Here is a 6829-nt window from a genome sequence, read left to right as displayed (position 1 = left end):
TATTGTGTCCAGGGGTTTGCTTGAATAAGAATTCAATCTGTGTTTCCAGTTTCTTAATGGCAGCATCTTGATTCTGCATGTTAGATTGCACTTCTTCCCGAAAAACTTTGCTATCTTGAATTTCTTTGCATATGTTTTCAAGTAGAGCTTCAATCTTTGAAAGCCTATCATCTGTTAATGATGGTGGGTTGAAATTAGGTGGTTGAGAAGGTTGGTTAGATAGATGTTGGTAATATCTCTGTGAGGTATTTTCATGAGTAGCATTGTTGTTGGAGTTGAAGTTGTGGCGTCTCTGATCTTACCCTTGGTCTTGTTGATTTCCCCGTCCAAAGTTGGGGTGATTCCTCCATCCAGAGTTGTAAGTTTTGGAGTATGGATCATGGACTTGTCTAGGTGAGTTTCCCACATAGTTGGCTTGCTCCTAGTCACCTTCTTCTCCTATGTTTACTCCTTCTTGAACTGGTGATGAGGTGATGGTTGCTGCAACTTGGTTCTCTTCCACCTTCTTGGTAAGATCTGCTAGCTGCTTGGTGATCATCTTGTTTTGGGCTAACAGTGCATCCATGTGGTTCAGCTCTATTACTCCTCTAGTGTTACTTCTTTCGGAGGCATAGAAGTAGTCATTCTCAGCAACTGTTTCAATCACATCTATGGCTTCTTCAATGGTTTTCTTCTTGTTTAAAGACCCTTCTGATAAATGATCCACAGCCTTCTTTGACTCATAAGAAAGACATTCATAGAAGATGTGAAGTTAAACCCACTCATTAAACATCTCTAGTGGGTATCTCCTTGTTAAGTCTTTGAATCTCTCCCATGCTTCATAAAGTGTCTCACCATCTTGTTGTCTAAAAGTTTGCACCTCAGTTCTTAGCCTATTGATCCTTTGAGGAGGATAAAATCTTGCTAAAAACTTGTTCACCACTTCTTCCCAATTAGTTAAGCTTTCCTTTGGGAAGGATTCAAGCCATTTGGATGCCTTGTCCCTTGGTAAAAAAGGGAACAAGAGCAGCCTATAGACATCCGGTTGGACTCCATTGGACTTCACTGTGTCACAAATCCTCAAGAAGGTGGTCAAGTGTTGATTAGGATCTTCTTGAGCACCTCCTCCAAATGAACAATTATTCTGCACAAGGGTGATGAGCCGAGGTTTTAGCTCGAAATTGTTGGTATGTATGGTGGGCTTCTGAATTCTACTTCCACAGTTTCCTGGGTTAGGATTGATATAGGATCCTAAGACCCTTCTTTCTTGCCCAGCCCGGTTTGCATGGCCTTCTCTGGCATGATTATGAGCTTCTTCTTCATGATTGTTCTCCAAATTCTCTTCCATGTTGGGTTCAAAGTACTCTTCCTCTTCCTCAGCACCAATAATCCTTTTTCCTCTTGCCTCCCTTCTTAGTCTCCAAAGGGTTCTTTCAGGTTCTGAATCAAAGGATGTTGAGACTCCTTCTCTTCTCCCTGTCATAAAACAAACAGATTGCACAACAGGAGATATAGTGAAGACTATTCTTGTTAGAGTGATTGTTAGTGTGAGTGATGCAATTTATCAAATAGTTAGTGGGTTAGTGAGCTGAATTATGATCAACTAAGAAAAAGAGAACAGAAAATAGAGAGGGTATAGGGGATGAGGAAGAAATTAAAAACGAACTAAGGTAAATTGACTGAATAATAAAATAAACGAATAACAAAATAAAAACAATGCTCAATCTAGTGATCTTCTAACTTAATCATTGTTGATTCAAAATCAATCCCCGGCAACGGCGCCATAAACTTGATGCATGAAAACTTGTCTCTCAACAAATTTCCCTTCGGCAAGTATACCGAATTGTTGTCAAGTAAAACTCACAATAGAGTGAGGTCGAATCCCATAGGGATTGATTGGTCAAGCAACTTTAGTTAGAAGAATATGCTAGTTGAGCTAAACAGAATTGAGATTGAGATGCAGAAATTTAAATGACTGGAAAGTAAATAACAGAAATTAAAGTGTAGAATCTTAAATGGGAAGTTAGGGTAATGAGCAGGAAATTAAATGGCAGAAAGTAAATAGAATGGGTAATATCATAAATGGGGAGATCATTGGGTTTAGGAGATGTTGCATTCTCCGGATCAAGTTCATTCTTATCTCTTCCTCAATCAATGCATTCATTAATCTCCTTGGCAATCTTAAGTGATTGGATCCCAATTCCTTGGCAATCCAATCTCTCTAAGCTTGAACAATTGCCCAATTCCTTGATTTAATTGCTCATGGGAAGAGATGAAAGTGTGGTCACTGATTATACCACATGTATTTCCAAATCAAAGTGTTAGGAGGATTAAATGTCACAATATCCATCCAAACCCCAATTTGGTCCAACATGAGAAAGCATTTCTAGCATGATTTCCTCATCCCTTTTCTAAGGTACAAAGGAGATCCAATTATGGAGAGTTTCTTTTCCAAGACAACTAACCAATTGAATTAAGATTGAAAGCTTTCTAGTAAGATCAAGAGGAAAGAAAAAAGAAGAAGAATGAAAACTATAATTGATCCATCAAATTACAACAGAGCTCCCTAACCCAATGAAAGGGGTTTAGTTGTTCATAGATCTAGGAATGAAAAATGGCAGAAAAGAAGAATCCATGCTAGAAGTACAGAAAAGTAAATATGCAGAGAGTAGTTCCCAAAAGTGCTAAGCTTCCCTCTAGTTCAAAACTACTCCTATATATACTACTCCTCATGATCTTCTAGTGAGTTCTTCAAGTCTTGGATGTGGGCTCTGGACCTTGAGTTGAAGTAATTCTCATCTTTAGTGGGCCCAGCTTGCAGAGAAATATGAATTAGGCTTGGGCATTTAGTGAGATTAACGTTGAGTAACATTTTGGGTGCGAGAACGTAAGTGGCATTCACTTTTTCCACTAACGTTCCACCCTTATATACCCACGTTAATTCCAACGTTAGTAATCTTAACGTGACTACTAACGTTCCTTACTCAATCCTTGGCCAACGTTAATGGGACTCACCTTTCCTATTAACGTTGGCTTGTGCCCCTTTTTGCAAACGTTAATAGGAATCACTTTTCCCATTAACGTTGCTTGCCTCTTGCCCCTACGTTAGATCTCACGTTAGCTTGGCTAACGTAGCTCTTAACATGGGTATCTATCACCTTCGAGAGCGTTAGTGACACTCACCTTTGTCACTAACGCTCCAATTGCCTTTAGTACCTACGTTAGAACCCACGTTAACTAAGTTAACGTGGCTCTTAACGTAGTAATGAAGCCATCTCCCAACGTTAGTGACAAAAGTGAGTGTCACTAACGTTGGTTCTTTGAACCTAACTCCACGTTAACTTTCACGTTAACAATCTTAACGTGAGAGTTAACGTAGGCAATGCTAATGATCCAACGTTAGTGACAAAAGTGAGTGTCACTAACGTTGGTGTTGTTGATCCTCTTCCACGTTAGAGTTCACGTTAACTAAGTTAACGTGACTCTTAACGTGGGGCATTGCCTAGTTTTCCAACGTTAGTGATATTCACTTTTACCACTAACGTTGAGGAGAAAAGTTATTGGAGTTCATGTTTCTCGTTAACGTGGAGTCCTCTTTTTTTTTTCTACGTTAAGTACCACGTTAACTTAGTTAACGTGGCTCTTAACATAAGCTATGAATGGCTTCGCAGGCGTAAGTGTAAGTGTATTTTCACAATAGTTGCTTAAATGAAGGTGTAAGTGTATTTTCACCCAAAACTTGCCTTATTCACTAGGAAAAATGCATGAAACTACCCTAAAACAATAAAGAAAAGGTCAGTGAAATTGGCCTAGATGCCCTGGCATCAAGCATATGACCAAACACTAAGTTTGGTGTCGGCATATGTAACAATTTTCAAAAGATCATTTCTTGTTCATGAAATCAAGATCATATATAGATGGATCATGCATCATTACATTTTAGAACTCTATAATAGAAAAATTACATCTTATGATAAAGGTATCAATTGTGAGAAATTATCTACATTTTGCAGTCATCTCTCAGCAAGGGACAAGTTTGGTGTTCACCAAACCTTGGCTCACTTATTGAAGGACACAATTGATCCTTTATAAATAAGAAACAAAAACATTTTCTTCTTTAGTGCAACACACTTACCACCGTGTACAATTACATCCTAAGGCTAGCTTGTTTTGATTTAATCAGGGAAAGGAGATAGAGATAAAGACAAGAAGAAGAGGGGCCACGGCTATGACAAGTGATCACATGCCTAAAAAAGCGTGCCTCTTGGAAAGTGAAATCTGCATGCATGCAACATTGGAAATCCAAATACATGCAAACAATGAGAAGAGAGTCCTTGTCAAGCTTCACCAAGACATGCAGACTGTTCATTCCAAGAGTTCTCTTTGTTGTTCAACTCAATCCTCACCCTTCATGGTCATCAACGAACCCTCCTCATTCATTGTGGTTTTGTTAGAAAACTTGAAAGCATGTCCTATAAGTAGTCGTTGGTACTAAATGGCTTACACATTCATACAAGCCATAAGATATAAGGCCAACAATTCCCCTTTCTATCACAACAAAGCCAAACACCATCCCAAACACAACCCATTTTTCCCTTCTTCTCACACCAAATCTAATGGCCTCTTCAAGATCAGGAAGAAGGCTGGGAAAGGAACCAATGGTGACCGAATCTCCATCTTATGATTCATGAGAATTTAGGTCCCAATTCCACCAAGGAAGATATCACATGCTCATAAAGACAAAGCATGTTATTTATGAGAATGGTCTTGAGATGAAGGATGGGGAATACCCCATCATGAGGCAAATTACTAAGGAAAAAAGGTGGGAACTTCTATGTTGTCCTCTCGTCGACATTAGTGCAGTCATGATCAGGGAATTTTATGCAAATGTTGTAAAAGAGAGCAAAGACAGCATCTCCTACAAGAGTTATGTCAGAGGAGTTGAAGTGGATTTCAGTCCAGCAGCCATCACAAGGGCTCTGAAGTTGAGGACTATAACTTATGCAGAGCCTAGTTTTGAGACCAGATTGAAGAGGGAAAATAATCCCAATGAGATCTTACAATGGATATGCATGGAAGGCACAGACTGGGAAAGAGATTCAAAAGGAGTCCCAAGCCACTTGAAAAGAATAAATCTCACTCCTGTGGCCAAGGGGTGGTAAGAGATAGTAAGGAGATCTATCCTTCCTACTGGAAATGCCTCATGGGTCACAATCAAGCGAGCACTCTTGACATACTGCATTTTACATGGAGGTGAAATCAACCTTGCACAACTCATAGCCGACATTATTCAAAAGATAGCTGAAAGCACAAGCAAATCAAGTAGGCTTGGCCATCCAAGCACCATCATCAGGCTATTGATGACAAGTCATCATATACCCATTTTTCAAGCTAATTTCACTTGTTTTACCAGTCTTTATGCACTTTCTTGCATCCTAAGTAAGTAAATTAGAATGAAAATGCATGACTTCTTTAAATCAAACAACCACCATTAAATTGATGCTAAATCATGAGGTTTAAACTAAAATTAATTGATTTTTAATGAATTATAAACCTTATGAGTTTAGAGATACTTTGATTGGTTGTTTTGGTTTCTTGTAGGTGAAGAAAGGAAGAAAAGAAGAAAAACGTGGCTTAGGAAGTGTGGCCAAGAGATGAGAAGTGTGGTGCAACATAGAAGGAAGAAGCAAACACTGCCCTCCACAAGAGCACATTGCCCTCCAGGAGAGCAGCATAATGAACCAAGCCTTAAAAGCATCACTGCCCTGCCCATAATAAGGGCGGAGCACAATTCTATGCCAAGGACCAAAGGAAGCAAAAACTCTACCCTGCCCTCCTCAAGAGCAATATCGGGCTTTCATGAAAAATAATTCAAAGGAAATTGCTTCCTAGTGTTTCCTATGGGTTCCGAACCCAAGAACAAGGAGGAAAGGAGTAGCGCTCAAATACAAGGAAAACAAGCAAAACTTAGCTTGTTTTCAATCTCCAAGAATCGAACACAGCACCATGAGGAAGCAAGGAACTAGGCGTTAATTTGGTGCCAAGAAAACCAAGGAAAAAGGAGCAGCGTGTGCCTTCACCGAGTTTCGAACTTGGAACTTCACCCATTGGCAACATTGCCCTGCCCTCCACAAGGGCAGGGCAGCATTTCTTGGTGCATGGCCAGCGCACAAATTGGCACGGGCTTGAGCACTTGGCGCGCAAAATGGACGCACGGGCAGCAAGGCAAGGTGCACCATGGCAACACTGCCCTGCCCTCCACAAGGGCAGGGCAGCATCCTGATGCTATACACGCACGCACGAGGCTTCATCACACAATTTCCCTGCTCTGCCCTCCACAAGGGCAGGGCAGCCTCCTGGAAGCTACTTTCTCATGGGCTGAAAATTGGATTAAAAATCCAATTTAATTCATTTCTTCACCAAATCAAAAGCCCATCCAAATTCCAAAATCCAAGAATAGAAAGTGTATAAATAGGAGATAGTTTGATGTTATTAGGACCTTTTTGTATTTTTGAATTTTCACATCTTTAGACTTGATTTTTCGTTGAGAGCTTGGAACTGAGATTTTAGAGAATTGGGAAGGAGAATTGATCTCTCTTCTTCCTTGTTCTTGCTTGAGCACTTTTTACATTCCTTGTTTGAGTCTTGGGTGTGAAGAATTGAGGAATTTATGTCTCAATCTCCATTCAAGATCTCTTTGATTTTCCTACTGCATAATTGAGTTGAATTCAATTTCTTTTGCTGCTTCAATCTTCAATTTCTCTTTAATTGCTTTGTGAACTTGGATCTAGGAAGGCAATTGAGATCTAGACTTTGCTATCTAGTCTCTGGAGTCCTGAGATCCAATTTT

General features: G+C 39.8%; 1 non-coding gene across 1 annotated transcript; it reads left to right on the top strand.

The window, feature by feature from the left end:
* The first annotated feature begins 766 nt into the window (after positions 1-766).
* Positions 767-874, top strand: LOC112792943 (small nucleolar RNA R71). Its single transcript, XR_003197659.1, has one exon. It is a non-coding gene; the product is annotated as a small nucleolar RNA R71 (small nucleolar RNA).
* The last annotated feature ends 5955 nt before the right edge of the window (positions 875-6829 follow it).

The sequence above is a fragment of the Arachis hypogaea genome, chromosome 3, assembly GCF_003086295.3.
Source record: "Arachis hypogaea cultivar Tifrunner chromosome 3, arahy.Tifrunner.gnm2.J5K5, whole genome shotgun sequence".
Lineage (NCBI taxonomy): Eukaryota > Viridiplantae > Streptophyta > Magnoliopsida > Fabales > Fabaceae > Arachis > Arachis hypogaea.
Note: the sequence above shows the minus strand (reverse complement) of the source record. Positions and strands in the feature narration are given on the sequence as shown.